Consider the following 18,859-nt stretch of genomic DNA (forward strand, 5'->3'; position numbering starts at 1 on the left):
TTTGGCCTGCATATCTTCATATTCTCTTGTTTTTATAATCAAAATAAATTATAGAATATTACAATCTTTACAATGACCGAAAAATTACCAAGATGTTCTTGAAAAGGAAATATAATGTGAAGATGTGTTATTTTTTTTCTCATTACAAAACTAATTCTTGGCAACACCAAAATTGGGTGCTGATTGCTCCAGATCTCTGAGTATCGGGCAGACTTCTGTCCCTCTCAGCTACTGCGTATTTCCAACACACAGCACACTGTTACAGAGAAGCTAGAACTTCAAAACTATTTGTTAAATTAATTCCACATATTCTGTCTACACCAATGGAAGGTTGAGTCCTGACTGGTTAGCAGAAACTCACTCATGTGATATTAGAGATACTTCCCCTTCAGCCAGAGGACAGACTCCAAATAAATTGGGGAGTTTTCCATTAACTTCAATATGTATTCTTCTTACCTCTAACTTGATAGTATATAACCTTGGGAAAACTACTTAAACATTTTAATATTATTTCTCTCATTTTCAAAATGAAGACAGCATTATCTAATTTTTAGGATTACTATATTAAGTAGGTAAATGTTAATATAACATTTAGTTGTTATATGAACTGCAGGTTAGTTATATTAACATTTACCTACTTAATATAGTAATCCTAAAAGTTCATCTGAATATATGATGAAACAAATTGAGTTCAACCATATTGTACACTTTTGTAACTCATTGACTTTTTTTTATATGACTGCATGTCTTAAATTTTAAAGGAGTAATCTTGTTTTATATTTTTATCTTGAGGAATTTGAAATAACAATACTTCATTCTTTTTTTGCAGGTTATTTTGGTGAATCACTCATAGTGAAATCATACAAAACTTTTTTTACACCATGTCCATTTAATTATCTTCTTGGCAGAAACTGTTAACAAGATTGTGAAATGCAATAGATTTTTAATAGCTAAATAAATTAAAATGTTGCAATCAAGGCCCTTCAATACATCTAGTTTCCATTGTAAAACAGACTTTTAATATGCCATATATTTTCTCTATTGTAGCACTGAATATGAATTTGTAATAGGGATTTTAATTTGTATCACTATCATGAGGAAATGAAGAGATATGGGTTACTGTATATTTGTTTTCTTAATAGATCTTTTAAAATAATGAAGAATATTTTATGAAATACTAATGTATAAACAGAAAATTGAGACTTCCTGTGATGAAAGAATTTATCAAGGCTTTCAAATGGTGATAAATTAAGTTGAAAAAGACACAAAAGGAGCCAAAAAAATACTTTAATTTTAAATAGTGTGCATAGATATTACACACAAATAGAAACTTGTATAAGTGCATTGGGAATCATCCTTATAGTCTGAGTCATAAAGCAAGTCTCAAAAAAATTTCAACAGGTTGAATTTACATAGAGTATGTTCTATGACAACAAAGGAATAAGCTGGAAATCATAATAAAAAGATACCTAGAATATGCTCAAATACTTGGAAAATAAATGATGTATGTGTAAATAATCCATGGGTCAAAAAAAAAATTTCAAAGAAGAATAGAAAGTATTTTGTACTGAGTAATGACAATATGACATATCAAAACCAGTGTAATATAGCTAACATTGATCATTTGAAAATAAATCACAAAAAGTTAAGAACAAAAACTTTTAAATGAAAGAAGAAAAATATGATAAAGAAAACAGCAGAAATTATGAGAGAAAAAAAATACAAATTAGACAAAATATCTGAAGTCAGAGTTGATTCTATGAGAAGAGCAATAAAATTGATAAAACTCAATGAACAAAAAGCAGTTGCATTTCCACACACTAACAATGAACAATTTAATAAGGAAATTAAGAAAGTAATTTCTTTTACAATAGCACCAAAAATAATAAAATACTTAGGAATAAACTTAATCAAGGAAATGAAAGACTTATACACCAAAAACTACAAAACAATGCTGAAACACTGACACAAATAAATGGAAAGATATTTTGTGTTCATGGACTGGAAGGCTTAATACTGTTAAAATACCCATACTATCCAAAATAATCTACAGATTCAATGCAATACCTATCAAAACCCAATGACATTTTTTGCAGAAATAGAAAAAATAAAATCTAAAATTCATCTGGAATCAAAAAGAACCCCAAGTAGCCAAAACAATCTTCAGAAAGAATAACAAAGTGGTTGTGTCACACTTCCTGATTTCAAAACATATTGCACACCTACAGTAATCAAAACAGTATGGCACTGGCATAAAAACAGACATATATATGAATGGAATAGAAAAGAGAGCCTAGAAAGAAACCTGCACATATACGGTCAAATCATCTTTGCCAAGGATGTCTAGCCTACATAATAGAAAGTGGATAGTCTTTTCAACAAATTGTGCTGAGAAAACTGTATATACACTTGCAAAGGAATGATTTTGAACTCTTATCTTATACCATATACAAAAATTAACTCAAAACGAATCAAAGACCTAAACATGAGACTTGAAACTATCAAACTCCTAGAAGAAAATATAAAGGAAACTCTGTGTAACACTGGATTTGGCAATAATTTCTTGTATAAAACCAAAAGCACAGGCAACAAACAAAAAATAGGTAAATGGAACTACATCAAACTTAAAAACTGTACACAGCAAAGGAAACAACAGAGTAAAAAAAGCAACCTATGGAATGGGAGAAAATATTTGCAAACCACATATCTGATAAGGGGTTTTATATCTAGAATATATAAAGAATTCCTATAACTGAACAACAACAACCAAGAAACTCAAATAACCCAAGTAAAAATTAGGTAAAGAACTTGAACACACATTACTCCAAAGAAGATATATAAATGGCCATCAAGCACATGAAAAAATGCTCAATATCACTAATTACCAGGGAAATGCAAGTCAAAACCACAATCAGATCACCTCACACTCTTTAGGATGGCCACTGTCAAAAAAACAGAAAATAACAAGCATTGGCAATGCAGTGGAGAACTTGGAACCACTGTTGGGAGTATGTAAAATGATGCAACTGCTATGGAAAACAGTATGGAGTTTCCTCAAAAAATTAAAGATAGAATTACTACATGATTCAGCAATTCATTTTTTGGGTATATATCTAAAAGAATTGAAAACAGGATCTCAAAGAGATATTTGTATACATGTGTTCACTGCAGCCTTATTCACAATAGCCAAAAGGTGGAAGCAACCCAAGGGTCCACCGACAGATGAATGGATAAATAAAATGTGTTATATGTGTACAATAAAGTATCATTCATCCTTAAAGGAGAAGGAGATCTGTCATATACTACAACATGGATGAAACTTGAGGACATTATGCTAAGTTAAATAAGCTAACCACAATAAAACAAATACTGCATGATTCCATTTATACTGAGGTATGTGAAATGGTCAAACTCTTAGAAACGGATAGTAGAATGGTATTTGCCAGGAGCTATGGGGGAAGGGAGAAAAGGAAAGTTGCTGTTCAAAAGATGAAGGGTTTCAGTTTTTCAAGATGAAAAATTTATAGAAATCTGTTGCACAACAATGTACATATATTAGTTAACACTATTGTTCACTTAAAATGGCTAAAATGGTAATTTTGTTATGTGTTTTTACCACAATAAAATAAAAAATTTGTAAGATTTTACCAAAGACCATAGACAGTATAAGAAGGTCAGAAAAAGAAATAAAGGATAGAATAATTGAAAATAAAGATTAGATTTTTCATTATTAGAGATTAAATTAAAGATTTTTCATTATTAGATGCAGTCTTCTTTAACAAAAAATAGTCTATTTGCTACCTAGAAACAATCCTAAGAAAGTTGGACAAGAACTTCCTGCCTAAAAATGATGAAATTTTGCATAAGATACTAAAACACATTATAATAACTGAAGAGATAGTCTATGTGTGAAGATAAGAAACTGTAATAAATATGTTAGTTCAACCCAAATTGACTTACACTTTTAATGCAATTCCAATAAAAATTCCAATACAATTCTTTAGTTTTTTGAAATTATGATTTGAAAATTTATTTGGGAGACCCCATGGTCAATAATTACCAACATACTCCATTAAGAATTGTTATGAAGGTTTACTATATAGCTATAGTAATTGTATAGAACCCCTGAACTTATATGGAAACTTGATATATAACATGTTACAGATTATAGAGAAAGGAAGAAGTTTTCAATAATTAATGCAGAGACAGTTGGTTATCTACATGGGACAAACAATGATGACGGTTCTTGAACTCTATCTCACAGCCCACAGTAGAATGGAAAGGTATACAAGAAATGTGTGAAATTTTTGGAATGTTTTCATGGGCTTGCCACAGGGAAGGATTTCATAAACATACAAAAAATAATTATATTAACAATGCTTAAAAATTCACCACTGTGAAATTTAAAAAAGAAATTTGTTCATTAAAGGACACCTTTTAAAAGTGAAAACAAAAATCACAAATCGGGGAAAGATACTTGCAAATTAAATATCAACAAATAATTAATAGTAAGAAAATATGAAGTTCTCCATCAAATCAATAAATAGAAGACCACCCAATAGAAAGATGGGGCAAGAGACATGAATAAGCATCTTCACAAAAAAGGAAATACAAATTGTCAGTAAGCACATACAGATATGTTCAACCTATCACTAATCAGAGAAATGCAAGTTAAAACCAAAATGAGATATCATTTTACACTGAACAGAATAGCAAAAATGTAAATATCAAAGTTGGGTAATACCAAATATTGGTGAGAATAGGGAGCACAATGAACACTTTCATACACAGTGTGTGGCCATGTAGATGTATACAGCAACTGTGTATGCAGTTGGGTGGATCTGTACTGTCAACTTAGCTACCCTGGAGTTATGTTTCCCAGCACCTCCTTGTATAGTCGTGAGTTAACGCAGCCACAAGGATCATTTGCGCAAGAGCTGGTAGGCAGAAGAAAAGCAGCAGCTACAATCTTTTTATGCTTGAAAGATCAGTTCAGAATACCCAGCACCAATACAGTTTACACATACTGTCACCCTCCCTTACCTGCTGGCTCACCAGGGTGGTGTGGGACACCAGCTGGCCTGCAGCTTCTATGGCTCCTGCGGCTCCTGCAGGATCCTTATTGGGCCAAGTGCTTGGTTAGCCCTGTGCCGAAGGACACCATGTTCTCCTGGAAGATATTCTCATCACGAAAGGTGAGGTCCTGGAGATAGAGGAAGAGGAGGTTTCAGTTCATCCTCTGCCCTACTTAACATCACCTTCCCCTCCTGACTGCCTGCCCTGCTGGCTTTAGACTCTGATACCAGACACAAAACAAGAGCTTTATAAAGACTGTTTAACCAGTTCCCACAAGTGCATAAGGTCAAACTCTTAAAATAAATCTCTTATTGTATATATTATATCACTTGTATGGTTCTGCTTCTTTGAGTTAAACTTGATTGTTTCAGCTGATTATGAAATGGAGATAATAATACAAGTTATAGCAAGAATGGCTTAATATATCACTATTAATGAAAAATACCAACTTCGTCTTTTTTACCTATTACATCTATTTAAGGACAAAAAAACACACAAAATTCACCATTTATTGATAACTAATGCTTAATGTCTATGTGCTTGCTTTCTACTGAACTTTACTCAGGTCAAATTTATCATTGGCAGGAAGCATAATTCTTAGTAATGCTAGGTGCTTCCTCCCAGAAAAGTGGATGCCACCAACAGGGGTGAAGTATCCAGGAAACCTGGGGCCAATTTAGCTGTCACCTGACAGCCACAGAGTATTTGTGCAGATACCAAAGGATTCATCTGAGAAGCAGCATCCTAGGAAGAAATCAAAGCCAGGCAGAGAATCCGATACCCAAAGGCAATCTAAAGGAGTTAAACAGATAAGAAGAACACAAGTGAGACAAAAAGATTTAAGAGGAGGAACAAGGAAAGAAAACGAGTGTAAATTTGAAGGTGAGAGGTAAGCCTGGAGGAATCCTCTGAGGAAAGGGAGCCAGCTATGGCCAGTAAGGGCAAGAGCGCAAGTCACAGCTGTGATTTTCCATTTTTACATATTTTCATAAAGCACCTCTACTCCTTACATGTACCACAGAAGATTTTGGGGGATCCTAAGGACATGTTGACCTGAGGAAAGCATTACAAATATGCTACTTGTAAACTTAAGTGATAGATCAGTTAAACCATTAATAATGACCTACATAAACCTCATATATGTGGATTTCAGTATTTTGATCAATGTATTGATTATCCTAGTATTCTGGCATTGTGCTATAGACAGACATCCATTAAAAAATAAGTGGACTTCCCTGGTGGTGCAGTGGTTAAGACACAGGTTCGATCCCTGGTCCGGGAAGATCCCATATGCCATGGAGCAACTGAGCCCGTGCCCCACAACTACTGAGCCTGCGTGCCACAACTACTGAAGCCCAAGCACCCTAGAGCCCACATGCCACAACTACTGAGCCCACGTGCTGCAACTACAGAAGCCCACGCCTAGAGCCCGTGCTCCGCAACAAGAGAAGCCACCACAATGAGAAGCCCTCTCTCCGCACCTGAAGAAAGCCCGTGTGCAACAATGAAGATCCAATGCAGCCAAAAATAAAAACAAATTTTTGTTTAATTAAAAAAAAATAAGCAATTACTTGTAATGTTGCAAGGTATGAAAATATTGTTTCACACTGGTAAAATGAGATGTAATAATATGAATGTTTAATTCTAATAAATTTTGAAATATTTCTAAAGAAACACAAGTAAATACTACGATTCCAACTCTGACAAAAATACTATGTAGACTGTAACCAATACAAAAATGTCTTAACCCTGTATTTAGATTAAAATTTCTTTTTTTTTTTTTAATTTTCAACTTTTTCTTTCAAATTTTGGTTTCCACATTCATTGTACTTCCTGTTTTGATGCAAAAATGTGTTTCTTAAAATTGAGTGCTACAGATAATCAAAATTCTGCATTGTATTTTAAATTTAATCTAGAGCTAATTTTCTTCTACTTTTTTTTTTTTTTAAACAGAGAGCCTTTATTTATATTTCTAATTTTAAGGACTCTGCACAGGCCTATACTAGATTATTAGAGCTAGGATAGCAAAATGATAATTAGTGGGTTATCTCAAATTTTTGTGACTAAACAACCTTGATGGCAGGTATTAAAATGTATGTAGGGCTTCCCTGGTGGCGCAGTGGTTGGGAGTCTGCCTGCCAGTGCAGGGGAGGCGGGTTCGGGCCCTGGTCTGGGGAGGTCCCGCGTGCCGCGGAGCGACTGAGCCCATGAGCCACAGCTACTGAGCCTGCGCGTCTGGAGCCTGTGCCCCGCAACAGGGGAGGCCGTGATAGTGAGAGGCCCGCACACCGCAATGAGGGGTGGTCCCCGCTTGCCGCAACTGGAGAAAGCCCTCGCACAGAAACGAAGACCCAACACAGCCAAAAATAAAAATAAATAAATTTTTTTAAAAATGTATGTAAACTATTTTCTATAAGAATCATTCCAAAAAATGTTGTCTCTAATGATAAACTTCTACATCCTCAAGTTTATAATTCCACAGTCATTACTAAACAAACCTTTGAATATTAAACAAAGGCCCATTGTCCATTTTGGTGAACAGACATAACCAGAAACTCAATTTTAGAATAAGATTTAAGTATAAATTTTTTTAAGTACTAAGGGGAAAGAATTTGTTGTAACTGGGAAGTAAATACGTGCTAACCTTTTTTGTGTGTCTAAACAATGATAACCTAGACCTTTGCATTTTCAAAAGTATTTGTGACTCAGCTTCTCATAATCCCAAAAGTTCTCTAATAAAAATTTGTCAGTTTGGCTTCTACTATACCTTAATCAAGATTAAATGAATGATCTATAGTTTATAATAAATTAGACCCAGTGTCTACAACCTTCTTTTCTAAATATTTCATCAATTAGGTTTTACACTGGATTAAATTCCTGGCTTTCAGAGCAAAACTTCTCAAATCTTAACCCCTGCAATTTATATAACAAAACTCAATACAAGTGCTCTTGTTAATGGTCTCAAAATGAGAAAACCAGAATATCTGGAACAGGAGACACAAGAATCCCAGGTTCAAGGGTACTGATCTTTGGTTTCCAACATCTTAGGGCTTCTGAATTATAATTGATCTCACACCACCCTCTCATAAACTGAAATATCTATTGGATTAGAACCCTGTGCATTGCAGAAATGTTTCTTTAACTCCCTTTTTCACATAAGAACTGAAACACCACAAGACAGTGCAACTAATACAATTCCATAGCTATAAATATTACTATAATTCAAGTAGTATAAATGTTAGAGAATTTCATAGATAGGTGAAATAAACAATCTATTTAAGCCCTCTGACCTTTTCATGAGGGAATAAAAGACCCAAAATGAAAAGTGGGCCCTAAGTCATAGACCTAAATTAAAAATTTGAACTATGACAGAGATACGTGATTCCAGGCTTAGATTATTGAGCAGTTGGTCCTATAAGCATAGAATTTTAGAGCAGGAAATCATCTAATTCAATCCCTTAATTTTATAGATGAGCAAACAAGGCTACAGGAGTTCCTAGGTTTGCTTAATTAAGACTATTCACAGAGTTTGTCAAATAGTCTCTGAAACCCTGAAAACATTTCCTATGCTTCCACATATACGTAGAAAGGACTACCTTAATCTATATTCCTTGAGGAATCTTTTTTCTGGCAGCAGTTATTACTCTTCTATACTCTGAAGCCCAGATAATAAACTCATAACTTTGTTTCAAAACAAGGTATATTTTCAAAAGCAATTTTCTAGTATCAAAATAGTAACTCAGTCAGCCAAAACCTACTTATTGAACCAGGCACTTTGTACTTGGTGTTCTTCTAGATTCAAGAATAAGGCAAAGACTGAAAGCAGTTTTCATTCTAGAAAGGGAGACAGGTAAGCCAAAACCTAACTACCAAGCAAAGCAAGCGAAATACACACGATTATTCCAAGTATTCATAAACGCTCTAAAATTCTAAACTCAAAAGTTGAGTCAGATTTCTTTCTAATCTGGATGACTTACCAACTAAAAAGCAATCACTAGTAAGTGGCCCAATAAACAGGGAGTTCTGGGAAGAATGATTTCTGTAGCACATCATTTAGACTACCAATAATTGCTAGAGGGGTCGTATGGTTTTTGTGGGGTTTTTTTGTAATAAACTGTTTATTTTCCGTCAATCCTTATTTCCATTTTCTGTTAAAGAGTCTACAGAAGAACAGCTTAAGACTCCTCAGTGGAAGTTCCTACCCATCAGAGCTGCAGACCAGCCTTCAGTAGGAAATTGCTGCACAGACACAGAGGGGACCAGCACGCCTTCAGGCCCGTCTGCAACCTCGGGCTGGAGAGCAGTAAACTTGAAAGCTGGAGCAGTCCGTCTAGCCTGAAATTCCTCCTTGGGCGCAGCCTTTAAGCAGCAGCCTACTGTTCCTTTTCAATCTCCTCTGGTTTTCTGCGGAAGCAGAGATCAAGCTGACCTCCTGAGGGGGGTCACGTGAGACGGTGCCACGGCGCATGCGTGGAAACTCCCAGGCCCGCATCACAACATGGGACCAAGTGGGTGGGCTCCTTTTCTGTTGCACTGGTGGCAGTGACCACAGAGCACAGAGGAGAGTCTTTATTACACAGAATGGTGACAAGACGCCTCTGTGAGAGGCTGGTTGTCAGCTCCGGGATCAGTAACCACCAGAAGTCTCGGTTCTCGGAAAGCTGCCTGGATCTGGTTACTGAAGGTTCCGGGAGAGAAGCGGCCAGCAATAGGAGCAGCCCCCGTGGCAGCGGCAAACTTCAGCACAGCTCACTGACCAGTATTCCTGAAAGACATGGCTGTGACATCAGCTGGGTCTTCAGTGGCAACCACGGCACGAGCTGGCAGCAGAAGTTTCTCCAGGTTCTCCTCAGATTTATTCTGTAAATGCCATCACGTTTCCCTTTGTGGATGTACTGTTCCATTTGGAAGTCACGGTTGGTGCCACCTAAGTAAATCCCCACTGCAAGGAATTTAAGGACATTCTCCTCCTTCATTTGCAGGCCATCACGGGCTCCAGATATTATGAAAGTTTCCCTTTAAGTTATCACAGGAAACCAAGACACTGCCTGTAGAGACCCCTCTCTGGGTAGCGCAGAAAGGTGAGTCCATTTTTTTTAAGCACCAAAGAGTTACCAGCAGCAGGAGAGCCAATTAAATGAAAATAGGAAAAAAAGTCCCTTGAATTTGAAACTTTGAAACAAAACATTCTCTCTCTCTCTCTCTCTCTCTCTCTCTCTCTCTCTCTCTCTCTCTCTCTCGCTCACAAACACACACACACACATTAATCAGCAAATAAGAAAACAAAAGCAAATATAAGGAAAGTAAGTAACCTCATCCCACAAGAAATGCTATAAGAAATCTTGAGTTCATTGAATCAGTGACTAAGGAGGATATCTGATTCCAAAGAAAATACTTTTGAGTATTTTAGTATTATTCCTCCAAGATATTTGGTATATAGCACCATTTTTATTTTTCCTAATATCTAGGCACTTTTAAAAATTTAAATCTACACATTTTAATTTAAAACATTCTATTTTCCTATTAAGATTAATATAGGTATTTTTAGAAATACTTTGTATTAATCTATAGTTTAACACTGTATTCTCATATCTTTTCCAAGAGTTCTTCAATTGGGTCACACACATGTCACTGGGGTGCACCTTGGAGACGCTCAGAATCACTTGAAGACTACAGGTTGAACGGTCAAATTTTCACTTAGTATAGGTGTAAGTCAGTAAAATTGAGAATGTAATTGTTAATAGTATATCATTTATACTCACTGGCTGGTAAATCCTGACGCAATTCAAATTCTGCATATATTAGAAGACTCTGAATTGTCAAACTCTACACAGTTGGAGTAATTTTAACAATCATGAGCAGTTGCAGCAGCAACCTGTCTCTGGTGAAAACAACACCTGTCACCCCTCGCCCCCAATTCCCCTGTGTAAATATGAATCTATGTTCCCGTTGTGTTAGCTGGCAGAGAATATGAAAATTCTCTGGTGGCCTTTGATACATTTCAACTTAGAAAAGAGAGCATGTTGCCGCGGTAAAGAAGAGATGGAAAGAAATTAATTGTACCCCCTAGAGATACCCTATAATTTTTATAATCTATAAAAAGAAATTATGCCATATAGACAGCTATAGAAATCTTCACAGCTATATATTGAATTATCAGTATTTTATAATTTTAATATTCTGGCAACAAGGCCAACTGCAAATTATATCCCGATTGTTTTAATTGGCATCATACTGTCATAAAGAGTATAAACGAAATGGAGAAATTACTTTCTAGTCAATTGTAAACAAGTTTGTAATTCATTATCATTCAAAACAAAAAGACCCAGGGAAACCCAGGAAATACTAGTGAGAATGGATAGAGGCTAATGGAAGAGAAATAAACATACAAATGTTAATGAAAAAAAATCAACTCTAAGACAAAAATAAACCAGTTATTAGGAGCAAGGTATGGTGGAATCAGTTTAACTAAAGCAATGGATAAAATTGAGGCAAGTAGTGAGACAGCAGGAACATACCCAATAAATCCAGTAATCAAGAAGACATTGAAATGAGGCAACAGTGCCTTGGCAGAAAGACTTACCTTTAAAGGGCATGACCAGCTCAGAATCATGTTTGAAGTGGAGGAACTAACACACTGGTGGGATATTGTGGGTTAAATCATATCTCCCTATATTCTGTAGAGCTATCTATTTAAAACTAGGCATGACATAAACAATTTGAGAAAAAAATAATTACAAAATAAAAATAAATATATGAAAAACAAAGTGTAATAACTGCTTATGGTTTACTGGTATCTTAGGGAATTTAGACAAGCACAGATAAAAATGCTTCAATTCTGTCAATATTATGACATAGTATGAGTGTGTTTCATGTTTGGTAATTGCAATCATTGTTGCTTTTGTTGTGGTCATCCATGTACAATGCTTGGTGTCAGTCTATTTATCTCTTGTAAAAATACAGTGTGTGTGTTAAAAAAAAAAAAGACACTTAATAGATAAATCAATATAAAAAAATGCTTCAATTCTAAATTTGCAAATGTGCTGATGATTATTTCATTGAATTTAATTAATGCATTGTCATTAAACCAAAAGCAAATCTAAGTATATCATTTATGATTCTACCTCCTTGAGAACTGGGATAGAGTTCATAGTTAAATCTCATGCAGAATATCAGCCCTTGGCTACAAAGTTAACCCCCAAATCACCTACTATTTGCATCGCAGTTTGACTATGCATTTACTGTTTGTTCCATATGCTTTAACATTTGTGAAAAAATGTTAATTTTTTTAAAAAAGAAGTCAATTCCCACTGTTGATGACTGAAACAAGGGAAAAGTTAAGGCATCTAAGAAAGTGATAATCTTTAGGCAGAAAACATTTTTTGGTTAAAATAAAACAATGAAATTTTAAATTCTGCAGTGGCTCCAGTTAATATCCTAAATGGACTTGTCATTCTTTCTGATCTGTACAGAGACAAATAAGAAAGCTTGTGAAATATCAAACGCTACTGTCAATACTCTTTGGTAAAAACTATGTTATACATGGTATCTTTTTTTTTTCAACATCTTTATTGGAGTATATTTGCTTTACAATGTTGTGTTAGTTTCTGCTGTATAGCTGTATAACAAAGTGAATCAGCTATATGCATACATATATCCCCAAATCCCCTCCCTCTTGCATCTCCCTCCCACCCTCTCTATCTCACCCCTCTAGGTGGTCACAAAGCACAGAGCTGATCTCCCTGTGCTATGTGGCTGCTTCCCACTAGCTATTTTACATTTGGTAGTGTATATATGTCGATGCCACTCTCTCACTTCGTCCCAGCTTACCCTTCCCCCTCCCCATGTCCTCAAGTCCATTCTCTACATCTGTGTCTTTATTCCTGTCCTGCCCCTAAGTTCTTCAGAACCATTTTTTCTTTTTTTTTTAGATTCCATATATATGTGTTAGCATACGGTATTTATTTTTCTCTTAGTGACTTACTTCACTCTGTATGACTGACTCTATGTCCATCCACCTCACTACAAATAACTCAATTTCGTTTCTTTTTATGGCTGAGTAATATTCCACTATATATATGTACCACATCTTCTTTATCCATTCATCTGTTGATGGACACTTAGGTTGCTTCCATGTCCTGGCTATTGTAAATAGTGCTGCAATGAACATTGTGGTACATGACTCTTTTTGAATTATGGTTTTCTCTGGGTATATACCAAATAGTGGGATTACTGGGTCATATGGTAGTTCTATTTTTAGTTTTTTAAGGAACCTCCATACTGTTCTCCATAGAGGCTGTATCAATTTACATTCCCACCAACAGTGCAAGAGGATACCCTTTTCTCCACACCCTCTCCAGCATTTATTGTTTGTAGACTTTTTGATGATGGCCATTCTGACTAGTGTGAGGTGATACCTCATTGTAGTTTTGATTTACATTTCTCTAATGATTTGATGTTGAGCAACCTTTCACGTGTTTGTTAGCAATCTGTATATCTTCTTTAGAGAAATGTCTGTTTAGGTCTTCTGCCCATTTTTGGATTGGGTTGTTTGTTGTTTTGATATTGAGCTGCATGAGCTGCTTGTATATTTTGGAGATTAAGCCACTGTCAGTTTCTTCATTTGCAAATATTTTCTACCATTCTGAGGGTTGTCTTTTCATCTTGTTTAAGGTTTCCTTTGCTGTGCAAAAGCTTTTAAGTTTCATTAGGTCCCATTTGTTTATTTTTGTTTTTATTTCCATTTCTCTAGGAGGTGGGTCAAAAAGGATCTTGCTGTGATTCATGTCAGAGAGTGTTCTGCCTATGTTTTCCTCTAAGAGTTTTGTAGTGTCTGGCCTTACATTTAGGTCTCTAATCCATTTTGAGTTTATTTTTGTGTATGATGTTAGGGAGTGTTCTAATTTCATTCTTTTCCATGTAGCTGTCCAGTTTTCCCAGCACCACTTATTGAAGAGGCTGTCTTTTCTCCACTGTATATGCTTGCCTCCTTTATCAAAGATAAGGTGACCATATGTGCGTGGGTTTATCTCTGGGCTTTCTATCCTTTTCCATTGATCTATATTTCTATTTTTGTTCCAGTAGCATACTGTCTTGATTACTGTAGCTTTGTAGTATAGTCTGAAGTCCGGGAGCCTGATTCCTCCACCTCCGTTCTTCTTTCTCAAGATTGCTTTGGCTATTCGGGGTCTTTTGTGTTTCCATACAAATTGTGAAATTTTTTGTTCTAGTTCTGTAAAAATGCCATTGGTAGTTTGATAGGCATTGCATTGAATCTGTAGATTGCTTTGGGTAGTAGAGTCATTTTCACAATGTTGATTCTTCAAATCCAAGAACATGGTCTATCTCTCCGTTTGTATCATGTTTTATTTCTTTCATCAGTGTCCTACAGTTGTCTGCATACAGGTCTTTTGTCTCCTTAAGTAGGTTTATTCCTAGCTATTTTATTCTCTTTGTTTCAGTGGTGAATGGGAGTGTTTCCTTAATTTCTCTTTCCGATTTTTCATCATTAGTGTATAGGAATGCAAGAGATTTCTGTGCATTAATTTTGTATCCTGCTACTTCACCAAATTCATTGATTAGCTCTAGTAGTTTTCTGGTGGCATCTTTAGGATTCTCTATGTACAGTGTCATGTCATCTGCAAACAGTGACAGTTTTACTTCTTCTTTTCTGATTTGGATTCCTTTTATTTCTTTTTATTCTCTGATTGCTGTTGCTAAAACTTCCAAAACTATGTTAAATAATAGTGGTGAGAGGGGGCAACCTTGTCTTGTTCCTGATCTTAGTGGAAATGGTTTTAGTTTTTCACGATTAAGGACGATGTTGGCTGTCGGTTTGTCATATATGACCTTTATTATGTTGAAGTAAGTTCCCTCTATGCCTACTTTCTGGAGGGTTTTTATCATAAATGGGTGTTGAATTTTGTCAGAGCTTTTTCTGCATCTATTGAGATTATCATATGGTTTTTGTTCCTCAGTTTGTTAATATGGTGTATCACATTGATTGATTTGCGTATATTGAAGAATCCTTGCATTCCTGGGATAGACCCCAGTTGATCATGGTATATGATCCTTTTAATGTGCTGTTGGATCCTGTTTGCTAGTATTTTGTTGAGGATTTTTGCATCTATGTTCATCAGTGATATTGGCCTGTAGTTTTATTTTTTGTGACATCTTTGTCTGGTTTTGGTATCAGGGTGATGGTGGCCTTGTAGTATGAGTTTGGGAGTGTTCCTCCCTCTGCTATATTTTAGAAGAGTTTGAGGAGGATAGGTGTTAGCTCTTCTCTAAATGTTTGATAGAATTCACCTGTGAAGCCATCAGGTCCTGAGCTTTTGTTTGTTGGAAGACTTTTAATCACAGTTTCAATTTCAGTGCTTGTGATTGGTCTGTTTATATTTCCTATTTCTTCCTGGTTCAGTCTGGGAAGGTTGTGCTTTTCTAAGAATTTGTTCATTTCTTCCAGGTTGTCCATTTTACTGGCATATAGTTGCTTGTAGTAATCTCTCATGATCCTTTGTATTTCTGCAGTGTCACTTATACATGGTATCTTGCGGATATGTCTTAAATCAACTGTATCAACCCTGTTATGCCAGTATTAGTTGTTGAGATTAAAGAATGTGCCTATATATTCAACTGAGATTATTCAGGCAGGACCTCCTATTTTCAGGACAATGGTCTATATGCTCGTCAAGACTGTGTAAAATTGTTTCTGAGAATCTTGTGTTCTGATTAGTGCTCTCCTCCCCCAAATTTGAGAAAAAATTCAGGTATATGATTTGCTGACTACCTTGAAAATTACATTTTGATGGCACAAGTGTGATATTCAATTCCATTTCTTTTCTAGAGTGTTTCCACAATAAAGGTGTCCTAGTGTTTCATTAACTCTCATAGGTGTCATTTCCATCACCACATTTTGATTCTAAGATATGAGTTACTGAAGTAGTGTTTACCCCCACTTCTTCCACATGGTTTCCTATCTAATATGAATGATAACTGAAGTAGCTATGTCTACAACTTATCATTGATTTTTTCTTCCCAATGGATGAGCTTTGAGTTTTTCAAAAATGTTTTCTGACTCCAAACTCAACGCTGCCTGCATAAAACTTAATTCACAGTACATCAGAAGAATGTTTCTTTTTTTATATCTGCAATTTTGTTTGCTTTACTTTAAAATAGCATAGTGTTTTATATGATTGCTATTTTCAATTTAATTAAAGAATAAGAAGTCATTAAAGGCTGAGTGTATTAAAATCTTCATGCATCATACCTTTAAATTATTTCTAGATTAGAAAAAGAATGTTTAATAGTTTATCTGCTAATGTGAAGAAAGCAAAGGGAAGTTATATAATATTTATTTTCCATCTATTCTGTGGCATTGATCTAGGTGCTTTACACGAATTACTTTTTTAACCCTCTCAATAAAGCTATAAGTTGGCATTATTTTCTTCATTTTGCCAAAGGTGACAAGGCTAAGTAGCTAGTATATGGAAAATTTCAAATTCAAAGCAGAATTTGAATTGATGTTTCCCTGCCCACAAAGCCTGTAATTTTTCTAGTATGCTATAATGGTTTCCATACAACCATTTCACTTTTACTTACTATAAGGAAATTCAGTCTATAGTACATATGAACTTACCCATCTAAACACATTGTCACATGACTTTTTAGATCTGAAATTGTGGCTCGTATGGTATTGAGAACGAAGACTTAAAAAACAACTCTCTGAATTCCTACACCCAGAATATTTAAGACTTGTAAAAGAAAATGCCTATTAAGCCTGTTTCACAGGTGAAAACACTTGCATAAACCAAGCATCGGTTTACTCCAGAACTATTCCTTAACAAGGAATGCTTAAGTGAGAGTAACACTAATAATACTAACATTATTATTGCTAATATATTATTTTAGTATACTTATTATACTGATAATATTAACAGCACTCATCTTATTAGTATTAGTACACTAATATTAATAACAAGTAGATTGAAATCATTACAAACAGATTCTTGAATTATCTTGAACTCTAGCTACAGGGGTAGTAAGAGAAATTCTGACGGTTACCAGGCTGGCACTGGGGACTTCAACAGGAAGCAACTCACAGTTTTTAATTCTGTAGTTTACAAAGGAAGATTTACCCTGAAGTTACCTTAGGTTTCACTTGGACAGGTCTTTTTAAGTCTTGGAGTGGCCCTAGCAATGTTTTTACATGGTAAAATGTGTTTGTACTTTCTCCAAAACTAAGATATTAAATTCAGTTAAGACAAAGGTTGCTTCCTATTCCAAGCCCCATCCCCACCCCAACCCCCATACAAATACCTATACTCACACTATAATAGAGGCTGTGGGCATGCTTGGTACCCAGCCAAGGCAAAGCTGTGCTGGTGACATAGTTGGTTTGGGTTTAGTGAACCAGGCTTGGACCAGAATATAGAATTCTGGCACATAGGACAACCATTTGCTTTCTATTCTTTCTCACCTTCCAAGCATGTTTGGTAAATTTAATCAAAATCACACTGGAAGATCAAGAAGGAAGTAGCAATCAGACAGCATATACTTAAGTTTTCTAATCCGTTCTTCCAAGTAACAGTTTCCAAATTCTCTATATTTTATGGGAAGTAAAAGCAGGAGCTTTTTTTGATGGGGAATGATATAAGTAGTTTTCATTTGTATTTTGAAAGATGAGATCAGAATAGGCAAAAAAGATTAGGCCAGTTGCAGCTTTTTGGAAAACAAACAAAATCTAAGAAAAAAACAGAAATATGTGTTTAGCTGAGACCTCCTAAAAATGATATATCATTAGTAGTAAAGATGTGATAGCTTATAAGAAAGATATTGATCATCTTGTGAAATAAATGAGCTTAAATTTTCACTTCGTTTATTACTGAAGTGATCATTTCTTTGACATTGGTTTAACTTTCATGCTCTACTGGTATTTATAAAAGCTTTTATTTTTTTCTAGGGTATTTTAAAGGACCAAAACAGATTCTCATTTTCTCCCTAAAAGCAGTGATATTAGCAATAATTCTCTTTGAAAATGAACAGCCAAAAATATATGCAATTAATATGTATTTTAACTAAGATATTGACAAATGTACTTTTTAATGAAAATCTCGTTACTTTAATGATGGTATTGTGCAATTCATTTTTTTAAGAAGTGATATACTGAGAACTTAACCTATTCTTAGCACAATGAAGTAACTTATCCTCTTTCAGTTTATCTTAGAAATAAATTCAAAGCTTAGATCTTATTTTATTTTCTAAAACCTCTTACCTCTTCTTATTACAGCTACATGCTCAAGATTATACCATTTTTTGCATTAAACCTACAGGTTCCAGTAAGCATACTGAGTTTAGTATTAAAGTTAATCATTTTACCTTATACTTGAATTGTGTTTAATAGTTACTGAAGTATTTTGACATATTATTTCTCTTGATGTTATGAATACGTCAGGAGTTAGCTCAGTTTCTTATAATATTATCCTAAAATGACAAAATCATGATTCTGAGTTATTTTCCAGTCAATATTACCATGTTCCACAATTCCAAATAATGCCTAAAATACTCATAGATTTGCACACACATTACAGAAAAAGAGTAATATAGAATTTAGGTGAATTGTAATAAATCTAATATTGAATTTTTTTAAATAGGAATTTATTGTTTTATTCCAAAAACAAAAGAGGAGTTCTTACATATGGACAACATTGTTATGGACATGTAGGGATATATGATTTATATGTATATTTTATATATGTATATATTTTTTCATAGCTAAATAGAA

General features: G+C 34.8%; 1 pseudogene across 1 annotated transcript in view; it reads right to left on the minus strand.

Annotated features, from left to right (window-relative positions):
• LOC309619499 (small ribosomal subunit protein uS2 pseudogene) overlaps positions 1 to 16,728 on the minus strand; it is a 185,139-nt pseudogene extending 168,411 nt beyond the window's left edge. Inside the window, exons 1-2 of the transcript XR_014249864.1 lie at positions 16,715 to 16,728; positions 5,044 to 10,092 (exon numbers count right to left, since the gene is read on the minus strand). The product of XR_014249864.1 is annotated as a small ribosomal subunit protein uS2 pseudogene (transcript). The remainder of the gene's footprint in view (positions 1 to 5,043; positions 10,093 to 16,714) is intronic.
• Positions 16,729 to 18,859: the final 2,131 nt, after the last annotated feature.

The sequence above is a fragment of the Balaenoptera borealis genome (assembly GCF_965194805.1).
Source record: "Balaenoptera borealis genome assembly, chromosome: 21".
Lineage (NCBI taxonomy): Eukaryota > Metazoa > Chordata > Mammalia > Artiodactyla > Balaenopteridae > Balaenoptera > Balaenoptera borealis.